This window comes from Kogia breviceps, chromosome 1 (assembly GCF_026419965.1).
Source record: "Kogia breviceps isolate mKogBre1 chromosome 1, mKogBre1 haplotype 1, whole genome shotgun sequence".
In the NCBI taxonomy this organism is placed as follows: Eukaryota; Metazoa; Chordata; class Mammalia; order Artiodactyla; family Physeteridae; genus Kogia; species Kogia breviceps.
In genome coordinates this window covers 2,717,737-2,738,253 of record NC_081310.1, presented here as the reverse complement: position 1 = coordinate 2,738,253, position 20,517 = coordinate 2,717,737, and positions in this window count along the sequence as shown.

Here is a 20,517-nt window from a genome sequence, read left to right as displayed (position 1 = left end):
TGGTTGGACCCCAGTTCTGTGGGGACCAATATGTGGCTTGACTGCTCCTTCCCCAGGGAGGGTCACCACCTGTGTAATCTCCCTTTTCCTCTGAGTCCCCTCCCGGGGGCATAGGTCCCCTCCTGATTGCTTCTCTTCCCTTCCTACCTGACCAAGCATGTAACTGTCTTACAGCCAATCTCCAGTTCGTTTTCAGTGAGAATTGTTCCACATGTAGATGTATGTTTGTTTAAGTATGTTTGTGGGGAGGTGAGCTCTGCATCCTCCTACTCTGCCATCTTGATTCCTTCCTTGTCCTGTTTAAAAAAAAAATTGCCCATTTCAAGTTTATGAAAATATTATCCTATGCTTTATTTTAAAAGAGGTCAGATGTGGGTCTATTTGTGTTTTGGTGGGGGGTTGGGGGCTCAGGTAGTGATCAGGTTCATTATTTTCCACATAGATGTACAATTGGCACAGCACTATTTATTATAGATAGTAGCCTCTCCCTCAGTGAACTGCAATGGAGCCTTTGTTATAAATCAGATAACTGTATATGTTTTTGTGTTTCTCTCCATTTTGTCCCACTGGCATATTAGGCTATACTTGTGGCAGTCCCTGTTATTTTAATCACTGTAGATGTAAGTAAGTCTTGATATGTGCTAATGTAAATTATCCTGCTGTCATCTTCTTTGATGCTGATTTTGCTTTTCTAGGTCCTTTGCCTTTCCATATACATTTTAGAAACAGCTTGTGAATTTTCACAAAAAAAGAAATAAAAATAAACAACAGAAAACCACTTGTGACTTTCACATGGATTGCATTGAATAGAGTGATGTGAAGAGAACTAACATCTTCACAGTTTTAAGTCTTCTAATTCACAAGCATAGTAATAAACTACCACTTACTGAGGTCTTTAACTTTCTTAATAATGTTTAATAATTTCCAGGGCAGAATTCTTATAAATCTTTGTTATATTTACTGTTAAGTATTTGATATTTTTGACATTATTGTGTTACTGGTTTTTAAATTTCATTTCCATTCATCCATTGCTACTACCTAAATATACAATTAATTTTTGTATATTGGCCTTGGGTTCTGAGACCTTGCTAAATGGACTTATTAGATCTAGTAGCTTGTTTTAGAATCATCAAGGTTTTCTAAGTCTATGAATAAAGTCAGTTTTACTTTTTGTTTTGCCTATTGAAGTAGCTAGTTTTTCCAGTACAGTGTTGAATAGAAGTGATGAGAACATATTGCTTTGTTCCCTATATTAGGGAGAAAGCAGTCAGCCTTTCAACATTAAATATGGTGTTAGCTGTAGGTTTTTCATAGATGACCACTTAAGAAAGTTTAATTCTGTTCCTATACTTCTGTGTGTTTGTGTGTGTTTGTGTTTTAAAATCATGAATGGGTGTAAATTTTGCCCAATGCTTCATCTTTGACATCATATTTAATGTTTAAAATTCTGTTAATATGGTGAGTTGCAAGTAGTTCTGAGAATCAGAGTGTGGACGGTATAAGTTAATTTCAGCCAAGGGCAGGAGAAGCTGAAGTTTGAGCTCAACTAGTCAGGCAGAGAGAGACTTCAGCCTTCCAAATTTCCTCCACATTTTTTGTTCTGTTTGTGCCCTCAGTGCATGGATGATGCTCCCATATACTGTGAAGGGCGATAGCTTTACTCAGTTCAATTCAAATGCTAATTTCTTCTGGAAACACCCATATAAATACACCCAGGAATGACATTTAACCAGATATATGAACATACTCTGGCCCAGTCAAGTTGATGCATCACAGTAATCATCACAGTCTTTAAATATTATAATTTAGGTAATTTAGATATTGTTGGATGTGACTGTTAAAATTTTGTTAAAGATATTTGCTTTTGTATTCATGAGAAATATTTGTAATTTCCTTTCTTGTAATGTCTATCTAGTTTTTGTATTAGGGTAATACTAGTCTTCTTTGATTTTCTGGAAGCATTTGTGTAAAAATCGCATCATTTCATCTTTAAAAACACAGTAAGTTCAGGACTTCCCTGGCAGTCCAGTGGTTAAGACTCCACCCTTCCAATGCAGGAGGCACAGGTTCAATCCCTGGTTGGGGAACTAGGATCCCACATGCCATGTGGCACAGCCGAAAGATAAATAGGTAAAATAATTTTTTAAAATAAATAAAGTTTAAAAAATAAAAAATAAATAAAAACGTAGTAAATTCACCAATAAAGCCTAAAGTTTCCTTTTTTGGAAGATTTTTAACTATGAATTCAATTTTCTTAATAGATATGTAACTATTCAGATGATCTATTACTTCTTGACTGAGCTTTGGTCGTTTGTGTTTTGTGATAGAAATGCATCAATTATTTGAGTTCTCAAATTTATTGGTGTAAAATTATTTACAGTTTGGAGGATCTGTGGTAATATCCCGTTTTCATTACTGATATTGGTTCATTGCGTCTTCTCTTTTTTTCTGACCAGTCTGACTAGAGGTTTATTAACATTATTGATCTCATTAAAGAACTAGTTTTTGTTTTCATTGATTTTTTTCAATTATTTTTTCTGTTTCCTATTTTTTTAATTTTTTCTTTTTTCTTTCCATATTGTTAAGTTTATTTGATTCTACTTTTCTAGTTTCTCAAGGTAGAAACTTATATCATTGATTTTAAGCATTCAAGCTTATAGGTTTTCTTCTAAGAACTGCTTTGGCTGCATTTCACAAATTTTTATGCGTAGTTTCTTTATTTCACTCAGTCCAACATATTTTCTAATTTTCATTGTGATTTCTAAATATTTTTATCTATGCTTATTTAGATGTGTGTTGCTTAATTTTCAATTATTTTAGTGATTTTCCAAGTAACATTCTATCATTAATTTCTAGTTTATTTCCATTGTGGTCTTAGGATAAACTCTGAGTGATTTCAATTTTGTAACTGATTTTAAAACTTCTGATGGTCCAGAATTTGGTCTATTTTGTGACTATTCCAGGTCTACTTGAAAGAAATATATATCCTGTTGTTTTGGAGGTAGAATTGTGTAAATATCAATTAGAAAAGTTTGGTTGATAGCAGTGGTCAATTCTTTTGTATACACTTAACAGATTTTTTTCCCAACTCTGTAACTATTACTTACAGAGGAATACTGAAATTTTCTACCATAATTGTGGATTTTAAAAATTTCTTATTTAGTTTTATTAGTTTTTATTTCATGTGTGTTGAAGCTCTGTTATTAGCCTTGTATACATAAAGGTTGCTATATCTTCTTGATGAATTTATACTTCTCTTATAGAATATCCCCTTTTATAATAATCTTTGTAAAATAGACCTTGTCATCCAATTGTCTTTTCTTCCATTCACTAAAATTCACTCCACAGTAAAATTCACACATTTTATTGTACAGCTCCATAATTTTTGACAAGCACATATAATTGTGTAATTTCCACCATAATCAAGACCTACAATAGTTCCTCCCAAAATTTCTCCATGTGTTTTTTGTAGTCACCTCTTCCTTCCACCAGCATCTGGTGACAACTGACCAGTTTTCTGTCATAGAATTTGCCTTTTCCATAATGTCCTACAACTGGAATCACATAGTATGTTTCTTTTTGATTCTGCATGATTTCCTTAGCATAATGATTCTGGGATTCATCCATGATGTTGCATGGGTCAGTAGTTCTTTTTGTATTTCTGGGAAGTACTCAATTGTAAGGATATGCCAGACACCACTGCCACCTATTTTCAAATTATGCTCTTTCCAAATTCTTGACCATCCAGCCAAACTTATCCACTGGACATAAATCAGCATAGATCTATACCTCTGGCCACCTTTTCCTACAGGAAAATGAACAATTGTCTGCATTGCTTGAAATTCTGCCCACTGGAAGGATTTCTCTTCACAATTGTCCTTAAGAGTTACTCCTGGTTGGAGCTGTAGTGTTCCAGCTGTTCAGTTTGGGTAGTGCCAACATATCATGCAGAACTATCTATAAACTAAATCTGACTTTTTTATTCTCAGTCAATGGGTTATAGCAAATTCCCCTGGAGGTCATAGGTGTAGGTTGAAAAAGAAAAGAAAATCTGGGCTACTTTCTCAGTAACTTGCTTGTGCTTTCAGTATCTTCTCATATGTGATTTCATATGAACCACTTCTTAATGATGAAGTTCAGTGATGCACATCCAACTTTATGGCTTTGGTGATATTGCAAGGTAGCTCAGTGACCTGTGATCAAGGGTTCAGTCTTCAGTAGGATCCAGTAGCAAGTCAGAAACTGTATCTTTAAAAAGTAGAATAATTATCTCCAAAGAAAGGCATAACTTTGCTCCCAAATCTTAAATGTCTGTACAGGTTTATTCTGCGTCCATGCTTTCCACACGCTGCTCCCAGCAAATGTTGAGTGCTGCATATACACTGTCGGGCCCATTCCTGAGAATAAAACTCTGAGAGCTGGCTTTAGCTTGAGATCTTCTTGACGGCCTTGCTGAACTTTTATTAAATTGTATGGCTATTTAGGGCACTTTCACCAACCACGCTTCCCTCTCTCCTTTAACTGGGGTCAGATTTGCATTGTGGTTGGACAGACTCCGTCCCTGTTTTCTCTTACACAGCATTTTCCTCATAAAATACTTGCATGTTTAATCTTGTCATGGGATCTGCTCTCAACGGTCTCTTCTTAGTTCAAACAATTGTCTTCCCAACCTGGGCAACTGCAGTAGCCTCCTAACTAATCTCCATGTTCTCCTCCAGCCCCCAAAATCTGTTCACTGATATTTTCACATTTCTACAGTCAAGGATTTTAGAACCAAAAGATCTTATATAGTCATGAAGTTTATGATTTTCTTCCAGACATATAAATCGATCAGTTAGTGCAACAATTCTGAATGTCTTACTCTCATCAAGGTGCTTTGTGGCTGTACAAAAGTCATGGTTTCTTTCTTTCAGAAATCTTACTATTTGTACAGAGAGAAAAAATAATGTATAAAACCAAAAATAATGTAGATTTTCATAAAGTCAGAGACTTTGTCCTTTGCCCTTTGTGTTCCTTACTCTTTCTCAGCTCCTAGAACTGTGCTTTGCACACAGAAAGTTCTCAATAAATATTTGTAAAATGTGTCACTAAGATAATACACAGACAATTGCAGGGTTAGTCTTTCCTTCAACAAATGTATACTGAGCACCAACTCTGTGTCGGGCATTATTCTAAATGCTGGAGATAAAGCAAGGAACAAAGTGGGCAAAAATAACTGTCTATAAAGCTTATGTTTGTGCATTTGTGTGCCAGACAATAAATCAATAAAAATCAATAAAAGAGATAGGTATCAATAAACATTATGATGGAAAAAAAAGCAGGAAAGAGGGATAGGGAGAGTGCTGATGGTGGTGGTGGACCTTTCTGAGATGATGACATTACAGTGAAGCAAGAATGAAGAGGAGGTTAGGGGGTAGCTGAGCAGGTATTTGGGGGAAGATCATTCCAGGTAGAAGAATTAGCAAGCACGGGTGCTCTGAGGGCGGGTGCATCTTTGGATGGCTTCCTAGGCCACCGTAAGGGTGTTGGTGTTTACTCTGAATGAAACAGGGAGCTTTTGGAGGGTTTAATTTAGGTTGATGTGGTCACACAAATGTAGTAGAGCCTCACAGACATGGAAAATCAGCAGCAGTTGGGCCATCTTCGTGGAGGAAGGAGATCCATCTCCAGTGAACGGGGATTCTGATTTCTTCATACCATATACCAAGCGCTATTAGTCTGCATCCGCCACAGGATGAGGACTCATACTGCAGAGCCAAGTGACAGTTCCTACTGATGGTAGAATTTAGTAGGGTGAGTGGTTAAAGTCAGCAGAGAAAGCTTGCACATTAACAGATGCAGACGTTTCTGAGGAGGCCGAAGGGAGATTGGAGGCACAATCTCTCAGCAAAGGCTTGGGGTCTGGGGAGTGAAGCTGAGGAAGTGCCTGTCTGATGGCATTATTTTCTCTGGGAAGCAGGAGACGAGGTCTCTGCTGAGAGCGCAGGAGGACGCTGAATGTGCTGAGAATTTATTCATGTGCTTAGTGTTTGAAAAGTCTGAGTATGAGTCTTTGTGGTGGCCAGTTCTGTTGCTGCCACCTGTCTCCAAGCGTAAGGCATTTAAAAAAAAAAAAAAAAAAGCTCTATGATATTTATAATGATGACTGTGGTTAAAAACTAGGAGCTGAGTAAAAAAGCATTATTGGATGGATGGATGGAAAGGTAAGCAGACTTAGATTTCCGCACAAGTCCTGGCTACTGTGGTGTTTTCCATGGAGTGTATTTTTAATATCACAAAAATTCTGTAAGATAGTCTTTTACTATCCCAGTTTATATATGAAAACTCTGAGGTTGAGAAGGGTTGGTAACTTTCCACACTTCACCACAGCAGAGTTAGAATTTGAAACCACATTTGTTTGACCCCTGAGCCAGTTTAATTGTCAACTAATTATATGCCCAGAAAACTTGATCTAGGGTGGAAAATCCTAAATAGGAGAGAAACATAAACGATTAGGAAGAAGGAGACCAGAAGAGAACAGTAAAGACTACTATGGGGTAGAGACCCAAGCTCTGCGGGGAAAGGCAAAGTGAGGCCCACAAGGGAAGATGAATTCCCCCAAAAAAGGGATGGATCATAACCATTTTCAAACACATGGACCTTTTCCTTAAGGAGAGAATCAAACCATCATTGCTTAAATGTCAATAATCAGAATAGAGTAACACACCGTTGTTATATGGTACGTAACTGGCTACTGCAAGCATTAACGAGCCCAGTTCCTGTTGACCGTGTGGATGGGGAGACCTCCCACACAGCCTGGTAATGCTGTGAAAGAAGCCATTATGGGGTGCCAAGGGAACACAGAATGGGAGCCCCCAAGCCAGACAAGGATGGAGGTATCAGGCAGTCTCCCCATGAAGGTGAGAGAGTAGGGCACATTTAGAGAACTGTGGTCATTAATTAAATAAGGCTGAGAACAGGATTCAGGCAGAGTGGCAAATGAGCCAGAGGTAGGCAGGGGCCAAGTTCACAGGACCTTTGTTTAAGACTGTGAACCCCTGAGAAGCCAGGACTGTATCTTGTTCATCTTTGCCCAGCCCAGCATGTGAAACATGGTTGACTCTATAATCGTACCGATGAAGAGATTGTCTTATTCTAAAGGCAAAGGGGCTATTGTAGGATGACGTGCAGGGAGCCACATAATTATAATAGATTTCTATTTCACAAAGTTTGAGGGTTTCGTCCAGTGCCCTTGGGATGTGGTGGGGTGAGGACCCCAGGCTCTGGAACAGAGGGGTCAGGACTGGTAGCAGTGAGAGATCATTTGGTGGGGGGCTGCTGATGGTGATCTTTCAATGCCAAAATGAGCAGTTTGGAGTAAACGGACATAAGGAAATCGAAAGCCATTGTAGGGTGATAGATTGAAAATGTGTCTTAGAAAACTTGATTAGGCAATGAATTGTAGGGGTAGGAGCCTAGAGGTTGAGTGATCAGTTTGGGGGCTTCAGGGAGGTGATTATGCACTAGATGGTAGAAGTTCAAGCTGACATCTTGAGCAGGAATAAAGAGAGATAAATTTTTATAGAAATAGCACTTGGTGATTACATACATTTCCTCATAATTCTTCAATTTATTCAATATGCCATATCATTCAATAAAGAATTTAAGTGACATATGAACAACAGAAAATAAGTTAAAGAAAGCTACAAGGTTTTCCCAGAGAAAACCGTAATTCAAAAAGACACACGCACCCCAATGTTCACTGCAGCACTATTTACAATAGCCAGGACATAGACGCAACCTAAATGTCCATCAAGAGAGGTATGAATAAAGAAGATATGGTACGTGTATACAATGGAATATTACTCAGCCATAAAAAAGAATGAAATTGTGTCATTTGCAGGGACGTGGATGGATCTAGAGACTGTCATACAGAGTGAAGTAAGTCAAAGAAAATCAAATGTATATTAACATATGTGGAATCTAGAAAAATGGTACAGATAATCTTATTTGCAAAGCAGAAATAGAGACACAGATGTAGAGAACAAATGTATGGATACCAAGGAGGGGGGTGGTGGGATGAATTGAGAGACTGGGATTGACATATACACTACAATATATATAATAGATAACTAACCAAAAAAATACAAGAAAAAGAAAGCTTCAGGGTTTTGATCCTGGGGAGAAAAGTGCCACTGTGCTGAACAGAAATTTACATGTGAAAAGAGAGGAGAGGGCTTCCCTGGTGGCGCAGTGGTTGAGAATCCGCCTGCCGATGCAGGAGACACGGGTTCGTGCCCTGGTCCGGGAAGATCCCACATGCCGCGGAGCGACTGAGCCCGTGAGCCATGGCCGCTGGGCCTGCGCGTCCGGAGCCTGTGCTCCGCAACGGGAGAGGCCACAACAGTGAGAGGCCCGCGTACCGCAAAAAAAAAAAAAAAAAAAAAAAAAAAAAAAAAAAAAAAGAGAGGAGAGAGAAATTTAATTTGTGCATAATAATAATGTAAAAAAAAATAGAAAAACTTTTATCAGACATGTGCAATATTCCCCTCACTCTGCTGTGCCTTACGTACATTACTTCCTTCCCATGGCTTAGTGATATGGGTTCTCTTATTGGTCCTATTTTGACCTTGAGGAAACTCAGTCTTGGAGGTTATCTAAGTTGCCCAAGGTCACAGCTATATATGGTAAAACTGGGATTCAAAACAAGCTAGATGATTCTAGAGCCACACTTTGAGCCAGTGTGTGACACTGTTCTCCCCTACACCCGTGGTTCTTAGGTGGTAGCTAGGCATCTGAATGGAGATATTCTGGAAGAAGCAGAATATCTAGCTGAAAGGCTCAGACAAGCTTTTTAGTTGTCAGCAATATGGTGATGATACTTGATCTTGAAAGTGTGGATTGTATTTTCAAGTAAGTGGGAGAAACAGGTCAGTGGAAACTAGATCTGAAAATATTTACAACATTGCCTTTTTAGGGGTTGCAGGAGGTTTCTACGTTTTAGGGTACAAGTTGATTTTTTTTTCTTTCTGGGAGAGGTCCTTTCGGAATGTGGTTTCAGTCAGACGGCTGTAAGTTAAGTACATAGTGGTTTGGAAAGCTTCCTTCAGAATTAGTAATTCAAGTCCTCTGCTTAGTAATGTATATTGGGTTGCTTAGCAGAGATACTTTTCTTAAATATGAGCTTATATTTCTGTGTCTCTGGAAATTACAGTTTGGGAAGAGGTGTGCATGTGTGTTCTGAGCAGCAGGCCCCAGGAAATCGGGCTTATAGACCAACAGGAAAGGACAGAAAAGTGGAAGGTGTATCTTCTACTTATTCTGGTAGCAAGAGGCTGGACAAGCATCACTGGAATCTTCACCTGGGTGATTTGCTTGTGCCCCCAATACACTGTGATTTTGAATAACTATATTAAACTTTGGGATGGATTCTTGGTTTTGTGATTGCATTCTCAGGAAGAGGGCGGAAACCTAAACAGGGAACTTTGTTTTCCAGTGTCAACTCTGATCCTGCAAAAGCCACTTGACTTCTTCTCTGTACCTGCAATACTGTCAATGATGGTATTTACCTCACAGGGTCAAGCATGTGTGAAGTCCTAACACTGTGCCTGGCACAGCACGAGCACTCCACAAATGCTCGCTTCTGATTATGAGTGATTCCTCATACGTAGAGAGTGCTTATAATAAGCAGGCACGATACCAAGTACTTGGAGTGCATTATCTCATTCACCCTCCCTATCAGCCCCATGATGCAGATGACGTCATTTCCTCATTTTAGTTGTGGAGACACTGAGGTCCAGGGAGTTGCCATGACTTCCTCACCGTCACACAGTTATAAGCAGGAGGCCTGGGATTCAGACTCATCTGAGCTTAATCCCTGTTCATCATTCTCTGTTAACCATTCTTCCACAGGAAAGAGGCCTTGACATGGAGTAGGCAGGGACTTCCTTTTTTCTCTGGGTCCTAAGAAGTTTGGTTCTTTCCCATTGTAGATGTTGAACTACGTGAAAGCCCCGAATGCTAGGCTTGGAACAGTGGGCCCTAGGACTAGCCTTTTCTTAGAGCCACTTCCATTCCTACTCTATGTGTACTTCAGTAATCCCCAAGCCTTCTGGAGGAATAGGTTAAACCTCCCAGTGTATCTTGGCTTTCCTGGGGTGGGATAATACAGGTGTACACCAGGCAACATCAGTCTGGAGTAACCAGTTATCAGATGGTGCTGAAGGGTCTGCAGGACCCTATGGCTATAATTGTTTAGGCTCTAAGAGCTACAGCTATTGTGAATTGGTGTAACATTATAAACACTGATGTAGCGAGAATTCCCAGAAATTATGTGAGAAGGGGAAAGTAAGAGGATCAGATTTCCTGCCATTTTAGACTTTGAAAATGGTGTGCTACAGTAGCACAGCTCTAAAGGCAGTGTTCACATAGGCCCTGTGCTTCAGAAAGAGCCAATATTTAGAATGCAGTGTGAGTGGTGCTCTCCAAAATTGTATAATGCAGCCCCCCCCATGTAAAGAAAAATACTACACTCTGAAAATTGGAGTGATGAGGGACATTTGAATTGCATAAAAATCATCTTTAGTTCTGACTATGAGCTAGGCCTTGTACATTCACTATAGTGCTAATCCTTATGGCAGTGCCTCTGTATTATCTCTGAAATATACTGAAATAGAAATTGAGACTTCAAGGGGTTAAGTGACTTTCTCAAGGTCACATGGCGAATAAGTGTTCAAGCTGGGATTTAAACCTAGGTCATCTCATTCTATGATCTGGCCTTTTTTTTTTTTTTTTTTTTTTTTTTGCGGTATGCGGGCCTCTCACTGTTGTGGCCTCTCCCGTTGCGGAGCACAGGCTCCGGACGCACAGGCCCAGCGGCCATGGCTCACGGGCTTAGTTGCTCCATGGCATGTGGGATCTTCCCGGACCAGGGCACGAACCCGTGTCTCCTGCATCGGCAGGCGGATTCTCAACCACTGCGCCACCAGGGAAGCCCTGGCCTTTTTTCATCATACCATCTTTAGGACTGAGCCTTGGGCAGCAGCAGCAGAAGCAAAACAGGTGAGAGTCTTAGAGGAAGTAGGAGAGGCAGAGAAGTTGGGTGCAATGGAAGCTGTGGGGACTTCAGGATGGAAGCCATGATCAGTGGTGGGAGATGCAACGGAAGGTGAAACAGCACCAAATAAAGGCAGGAACAACAGACCATGATTGCAATTTTCAACGTGAATAAAACCATATTTACCCTTAGAAGTGGCAGGGTACTCGGAAGATAGTGGTAACATCTAAAAAACCTTCCATTTAAGAGATTAGGAATTAAATAAACTATAAACAGAACAGTAAGTGTAGCCATCAGAATAAGTCACAGTAACAAACAGCCTTCAAACCTTAATGGATTAGGGACTTCCCTGGTGGTCCAGTGGTTAAAAATCTGCCTTCCAATGCAGGGGACGCAGGTTCTATCCCTGGTCGGGGAACTAAAGATCCTACATGGGGCGGGGCAACTAAGCCCGTGTGCCACAACTACTGAAGCCCATGAGCCACAACTAGAAAGAAGCCTGCACGCCTCAACAAAAGATCCCACGTGCCGCAACAAAGACCCAAAGCAGCCAAAACCAAAAATAAAGAAAAAAAAACCTTAATGGATTAATCAAAGTTTTCACCCACCACCTGTCCTTTGGCTGGCATCCTGCTCCTCACTTCGGGTCTCAAGTTGATGGAACATCCACTCTCTCAAGTATTGACAGGTATCAGCGGATGGAAAGGGGGTTCTGGGCAGTCTTGCTTGGACAACTGTGTATCCTGGCTCAGAAGTGACATATGTCCCTTCCACTCACAACTCCTGATCCACTTGACTCGTCACGTGGCCCCACCTAATCATAAGACTTTCAGCTGGGGTCACAAACCAGACATAGGCAGATGGTCCTAGTAACTCTTTATAACATGGGACCTAAAAGGGATGATAGTACCCAAGATTGTCTTTTCCAAAGGCAAGTTTTATTTTCTTTTGGCTTTGGATACTTGAAGGGAAAAGAGCCAGTTGATTGAAATAGGAAAGACTGTAAATATAAAAAAGCACGTGTCAGTGATGGAGCAAAGTCCTTAAAGCTGGAAAGGAACACAGGAAGAGGATCAGCCTGAGAATGGACAAGCCTCCGAGGCCCTGGAGACTGAGAGCAAGATGTACATAAAGAGAAAATGTTGGAGTGAGGAGAGAAGAGACACCTGAAACAGTTACTGTGAGAAATGGACTGGAGAGCCTGGTGATGCCTCGTCAGCCCAGCCAGGGCCACACTGAGCACATGCAGCTGAAAGCCGAGCCCCAAAGGACAGATGAAACTGTACGTCTAGCTGGAACCTGAAATAGTGTCTTACTTGCATTTTTTGCTTAGGAAAAGAGAAAGGCATTTTAAAGTTATATGGTTTCCTTCATGTTTGGAAACGACAACCACAGCCAGAACCCTGCAGCTTAAGATATTCTATCCATGTGCATAAATGTTCAAAAGGAGACCATTTCATGGGTACGAGCATTTTCCTCCGTGGTCCCACCCATCTTCATTGGGCCATATCTTAAGGTGAGACTGGACAAGAAAACACTCTGGATGTTAGTTTTCTTAGATAGCATGATAATTTGACTCATACTTCTAAGGAAAAGAATTGTGAGCAGAAAATTCCATAAAATAGTTTAATCAATGCCTGGGAACATATTCTTTTTCCAGAGTCAGAACACAAATGTGACTTGCTATATATATATATATATATATATATATATATATATATATATTACTCAAGACTTAGTTCCAAGTAGCAGAAAACCCAGTTTATACTGACTTAAGCAAACAGAGAATGTTTTGTGTCTTACAACTAAAAAATCTTGGGGGGTAGAATGAGGCTCCCACAGCATCTAGGGGTCCTTTTTCTTCCCTCCATCTCCATCTCTCTCACTTCATCTCTGAAACCTTCTTTCTGCTCTTTTGGCTTTATTCTCAAACAAGCTCCCTTACATGGCACCAAGATGTTCACCAGCATCTCATGTTTACATTCCATAAACTTTAAAGAAAAAGACATTTCTTCCTAATAACGTCAACAGAAATTCCACAGTTGTTTCACTGGCTCTGATTGGCTGGCTTGGGACTCATGACCATCCTGGATACATCCTGTGATGCATCCTCATTAGGCAGATCCATATCACATGCTCCCCCTCCAACTAGGGGTGGGGAGAGGGCAGGGATATCTTCCTAAGGAAAATCAGTGTCAATAGTACATGATGAAGTAACAGATGCTGTTTAAGTCAAAACAATGTCTACTATATTGAAAAAAATTTAAGTATAATTTCAATACTTTCATCTGTTCTGCAAAATTTTGGACTCATGGTAATGATGTCTCTAGTCAAAGAGAATAACATCCATGTTTTTTTAGACTCACCTACTTTTCTAAAGGTGGCTCTTTAAATAAGGGCTGTATTGAAGTAGTCAATAGATAAGCAGAAGGTAATAAGAAAAAAAAAGTATAATCCAACATAAGTTAAAGTCAGAATATTTTCAAAGATGGCTAACTAGAATGATCCTATAATTACTCCACCATGGCCCTGAAATTGTCACCAAGGACTGAATATTTATAAGCTTTCTGACCTCAAAAAATTCAAAATCTTAAATGAGGTCACCTAAGGAGACTGTGGAAAACTTCCATGCAACTTATTGGCAGATGATTTTAGTTCTTATTTCAACAAGCTTGGTATGAAATGCATGCCATCTGGTTACTGGGAAAATTCTAGTCCGTATTAACTGCTTGTGTGAGAGACATTCCTGCCATTTAGTTGTAAATGATTGCACCTGCAAATGAAAAAAAAAGCACGGCTTGTCACTTGCTCCTGGGGCTGGAAGATTTGATGACACAATACTGCTATTTTATCCACTTTTAGAATCTGTGTCGGATCAGTACAGCTGTTCTCCCACACTATTTTGAATATACTGTGTTTTATGATAGAACATAGGATTGGGGGGGGGGGATTTTCAAACAGCACAAAGTAAAGATTTCCCATCTCATTTCTTGAAGGCACTTCTAACTACTTCAGATAAAATGCAGGTACTTCTGATTTTGATTTTAACCCTGTCAAAGAAGTATATTTCAGGAAAGAAGGCTTTACATAATTCTATGCTTTCCAGACTTGATTCACCTGAGATTGTTGGGAGATCTCTGCCTGAGATGAGGTAATGTAGGCACAAGAGAAAAATACACATGGTCATCATCACTTTCCCAGTGAGACACTGGAGATCATCCAGGCAGCCAGCCTAAAACTGGGAGATTCACAGACTTTAAAACTGAAAGCCCTGTTACAAAGGGCCTGGCAGCACTACAGTCCGTTTTGTGGAACCCAGCCTTTAGCGCAGTGATGATGCACTGTGTATTGCCCTCAATATTGCAAACCCGTCAGAGAGCAAATGAGTTCTTGGTACAGTGGAAGGATGATAGAATTTAGAGTTTAAATAGTTTATTCATATCCAAGCACTGCCACTTATTAGCAGTGTAATCATAGGGAAAGGAAGAAATAAAAGGAATCCAAATTGGAAAAGAAAAAGTAAAACTGTCACTGTTTGCTGTTGACATGATACTATGCATATCCTAAAGATGCTACCAGAAAACTACTAAAGCTCATCAGTCAACTTGGTAAATCTGCAGTATACAAAGTTAATACACAGGAATCTCTTGCACTCCTATACAGTAACAACAAAAGATCAGAAAGAGAAATTAAGGAAACAATCTCATTTACCATGGCATCAAAAAGAATAAACTTCCTAGGAATAAACCTACGTAAGGAGACAAAAGACCATTACTCCAAAAACTATAAGACGCTGATGAAAGAAATTGAAGATGACACAGATGGGAAGATATACTGGATTGGATTGGAAGAATCAATATTGTTAAAATTACCATACTACCCAAGGCAATCTACATATTCAATGCAATCCCTATCAAATTACCAATGGCATGTTTCACAGAATTACAACAAATAATTTTAAAATTTGTATGGAAACACAAAAGACCCTGAATAGTGAAAATGAACTAGAGAAAGAAGAACAGAGTTGGAGGACTCATACTCCCTGACTTCAGAGTATACTACAAGCCTACAGTAATCAAAACAGTAGGGCACTGGCAGACAAACAGACACGGAGATCAATCTATGACAAGGGAAGCAAGACGATACAATGGAGAAAAGACCATCTCTTCAATAAGTGGTGCTGTAAGAACAGGATGGTTACATGTAAAAGAATGGAAGTAGAACATTCTCTAACACCATGTACAAAAAATAAACACAAAGTGGATTAAAGACCTAAATAAAAGACCTGACATTATAAAACTCCTAGAGGAAAACATAGGCAGAATACTCTTGGACATAAATCACAGCAATATCTTTTTGGATCAGTCTCCTAGAGTAATGGAAATAAAAACAACAACAAAAAAACCCTAAATTGGACCTAAGTAAACTTAAAAGCTCTTGCACAGCAAAGGAAACCTTGAACAAAATGAAAAAACAACCTATGGGATGAGAGAAAATATTTGCAAATGATACTACCGACAAGGGATTAATTTCCAAAATGTACAAATCAGCTTATGCAGCTCAATATCAAAAAAAACAAACAACCCAATCCAAAACTGAGAAGACCTAAACAGACATTTGTCCAAAGAAGACATACAGATGGCCAACAAACACATGAAAAGATGCCCAACATCACTAATATTAGAGAAATGGAAACAAAACTACAATGAAGTATCACCTCATACCTGTCAGAATGGCCATCATCAAAAAGTCTGCAAATAAGAAATTCTGGGGCTTCCCTGGTGGCGCAGTGGTTGAGAATCCGCCTGCCAATGCAGGGGACACGGGTTCGTGCCCCGGTCCGGGAAGATCCCACATGCCGCGGAGCGGCTGGGCCCGTGAGCCGTGGCCGCTGAGCCTGCGCGTCTGGAGCCTGTGCTTCGCAACGGGAGAGGCCACAACAGTGAGAGGCCCGCATATCACAAAAAAAAAAAAAGAAATTCTGGAGAGGGTGTGGAGGAAAGGGAACCCTCCTACACTGTTGGTGGGAATGTATATTAGTATAGCCACTATGGCGAACGAAGTTTCCTTAAAAAAACAGAAATAGTTACCATATGATCCTGCCATGCCATTCCTGGGCATATATCCAGAAAAGATGAAAGCTGTAATTCAAAAAGATACATGCAACCCAGTGTTCATAGCAGCGCCATTTACAATAGCTAAGACATGGAAGCAACCTAAATGTCTATGAACAGGTGAATAGATAAAGAAGATGTGGTACAAATATACAATGGAATATTACTCAGCCATAAAAATAATGAAATAATGCCATTTGAGGCAACATGGATGGACCTAGAGATTATCATGACAAGTAAAGTAAGTCAGACAGAGAAAGACAAACATCACATGACATCACTTATGTGTGAGATCTTAAAAAGTGATACAAATGAACTAACTACTTACAAACAAGAAGTAGACCCACAGACATAAAAAACAAACTTATGATTACCAAAGGGGAAAGCGAGGGTGAGGGGAGAGAGAAATTAGGAGTTTGGGATTAACAGATACACAGTACTATATATAAAATAGATAAACAACAAGGACCTACTGTATAGCACAAGGGACTATACTCAATGTCTTGTAATAACATACAATGGAAAAGAATCTGAAAAGAATATAGATAGAAATAAACAGACATAGATATATCTGAATCACTTTGCTGTAGACATGACACTAACACAACATTGTAAATCAAGTACAATTAAAAAATACATATACCTAGCTTGTATAATTTTAAATTAAATTTTCTTAAGGGAAGAAACAAAATTTTCTGTAAACATCTGATATTCCAATAGTGTAGGCTTATTAGGTGTAAATATCTTTAAGGATTTAAACTATCAATATATTATTTTTCAACCACTTATTCAATTCTTCCTACAAATTTTTCAGAGATTCTCTGATATTAATAAATAATGATTGTGAAATACAAAAAAAGACTAAAACATTTTCTAACAATCACAGAGGTACTATTTTGCAATTTATGAAATGGATATCATGGTGTAGAACTGATATACTTAAATTTTTCAAAAGCAGCCCAAAGAAATGGTTAAAACTCAACAATATATAATGAATACATACTGTTTTCCATACAACAAAGAGACATGCAAACAAAGTAGAGGTCTTTTTGACTGAGAAAATAATTTAACTTAAAACTGAAAAAAAAATCTAAATTATTTTTATAACTTCTCTGCTGAAACAATTTTTGGTAATCAACTTAACCAACATCATTTGCCTATGTCAACATAATGGAGTTAGTGGTTCTCAACTTTTCCCAATCCCGTATCCTAACTGCTTGTTGCATTAAGTCGTCAGGAACACCAGACTAAACAAATGAAGAGGAAAAAGACAGTCTACTTGAAAAAGAGTTCAGAATAATGATAGTAAAGATGATCCAAAATCTTGGAAATAGCAATGTGATACCATTTCATATCCACCAGAATCCCCAAAGTCCAAAAGATCAAGACCAAGCATGCCAAGGGCTGGAGATAAGGAGTGACCAGTATTCTCCCATTTTGCTGGTGAGAGGACAAAAATTGGGTAAACTATTATACTATAGAGAACAATTCTGCACTTTCTTACTGTTAAAAAAACTACCTTAGGACTCAGCAATTCCATTCCTACGCATTGATCCAAGAAAAAATATATTTTTTTTAAATAAAATATATAAAAGTCTTAAAAGTTTTATAAAAAAGACTTGTACAAGAATGGTTATATCAGCATTATGCATAATAGCCAACAATTAGAAACAACTCAAATGTTCACCAACAAGGATATACAAAGACTCCTGTATTTATAGGATGGAATTCAACTCAGGAGAAAAGGAGCATATTTCTGATACAATAAGGTCAAACCTCAAAACTTTTCTTAAGTGAAAGCATTTGGACTCAAAAGAGAACATGCTCTATGACTATTTATGTTAAGTCCAAGAACAGGCAAAACCAACCTGTAGTGATAGAAATCAGAATATGGTTGCTGGGAGGATTGTAGGGGAAAGGGAACAGCTCACAGGATAAGGAAACTTTATAGGGTGATGGTTGATATCATGTTTTGGAAGTGTGGGAAGTTACACAGGTGTATCCTAACTGAACACTTAGGATCTGTTATTTTATGTAAATTCCATTACTTTTTAAAAATATCTTTATTGGAGTTAATTGCTTTACAATGTTGTGTTAGTTTCTGCTGTATAACAAAGTGAATCAGCTATATGTATACATATATCCCCATATCTCCTCCCTCTTGAGCCTCCTTCCCACCCTCCCTATCCCACCCCTCTAGGTGGTCACAAAGCACCGAGCTGATCTCCCTGTGCCATGCGGCTGCTTCCCACCTGCTATCTATTTTATATTTGGTAGTGTATATATGTCCATGCCACTCTCTTCCCCTTCCCCCTCGTGCCCTCAAGAAAGTTCTCGACATCTGCGTCTTCATTCCTGCCCTGCCACTAGGTTCATCAGTACCGTTTTTTTAAGATTCCATATGTATGTGTTAGCATATGGTGTTTGTTTTTCTCTTTCTGACTTACTTCACTCTGTATGACAGACTCTAGGTCCATCCACCTCATTCAAAATGGCCATCATCAAAAAATCTAGAAACAATAAATGCTGGAGAGGGTGTGGAGAAAAGGGAACACTCTTGCACTGTTGGTGGGAATGTAAATTGATACAGCCACAATGGAGAACAGTATGGAGGTTCCTTAAAAAACTAAAAATAGAACTACCATATGACCCAGCAATCTCACTACTGTGCATACACTCTGAGAAAACCATAATTCAAAAAGATACATGTACCACAATGTTCACTGCAGCACTATTTACAATAGCCAGGACATGGAAGCAACTTAAATGTCCATTGACAGATGAATGGTTAAAGGAGATGTGGCACATATGTACAATGGAATATTACTTGGCAATAAAAAGGAACAAAATTGAGTTATTTTTCATATCAGTTTTTTAAACTCTGCTTTCAGAGTAGTTCTGAGTTTGGAATTGCAGGTAAAGGACTATGGATCTGTATTAAATGCTTATTTCCTGACAAATCTTGCCTTTGATGGAAGAAGTTAAATACGTTCTGCAGCACAGAGGAATTCTGTTGCTAGGAACTGCTGGCCTGGTGTTTCCATACTTAGTGACTGTTTGACTTTTCACAGACAAACCATACATAGTTGGGTTTGGTAAACTGTCTAGGAGTACTTCAAAGACAGAAAATGTGCTTTAGCATTTAAAGCCTCAAAGTACACTTGAGTCTAACAAACCTCATATTGAATATTTACATCTTCGAGAAAAGGCCCAGAGCCTTTTCTAGCTACCACATCTCCTGCACTCCAAATCACAGCTTGTTAGCTTTCCTACTGATTGGGAGAGTGAAACTGAGCAATGACACTTCACTTGTTCACACTCATTATTGAGGAGTCCACAGATGGGGCACCTGCTGTTCACTTCTCCTGTGGTCCTATCAGCCTTCTACATGCCCAGTCATACAGCAATGCTAGGCCTTAAACTTCCTTTTTTGGATTATGTTCCATATTGTAGAATAAACACACGATTCCAATGGGAAAACTCTTCCAGCTGGCAGGTAGAGCAGTTGCTACAATTAAGATTCTTTGGGGAATGTCCTAATGAAGACTTTCAAACCAGATATTGCTGTCTTCATTTAAATGTGGCTTTGAAGAGGGTGGAAAGCTAGGAGCATCTCTTATACAATTGTCAAAAGTCTAAATGTTTGTATCTCTGCATGTTTATATGCTAAAGAAAATTCAAACTTGGAATAATATTAAATCTTCAAATGCTGTGATGTGTTCCTTAAAGTTCATTGAGAAAAATCTCCTTGTTTACTTTATAATATCCTTGTCCTCATTTAGATTGTAATCTACTGGATGAGTGGTAGGAAAAAATATATATATATGTAAATGATAATTATGTTATTAATTACATTAGTTATACAAATCTTAAGACAATTCACTCTTTACTCCTGAAAGTAAGAGGCAGTATGGAGTAGAGGAAACCACACAAGTTTGGTGGTAGCTATCTTTTTAGCCACTGAATCAGGGACACTTTACTGATACTATTTGACTCCTAGTTTTCTCATTTGTAAAGTGTGGATGATAATATTTACTTCAATAACTACTTTGAAGAGTTACTGAAAGAACTGATGAAGAACCTGTTTATAAATGTCAATCAGAGAAATGTCACATTTAACTCCTCTTGGCAAATTTTTAAGCAAATGATTTCATTTATCTTTGCCCCATTTTCTCATCTGCAAAATAGGAATAATATCAGTACCTGACTTGTAGGGTAAAATTGATATATGTAAAGCAGTTAAAACAGTGGCTGACCCCCAAAACACATAAATAGAAGGCACTTAATATTAGCACAGTTTCTCTCCATCCCTCCCATCTGTTGTGACCTGAACAGTCTAATGTTAATTTCCTCACCACGATTGCTTTG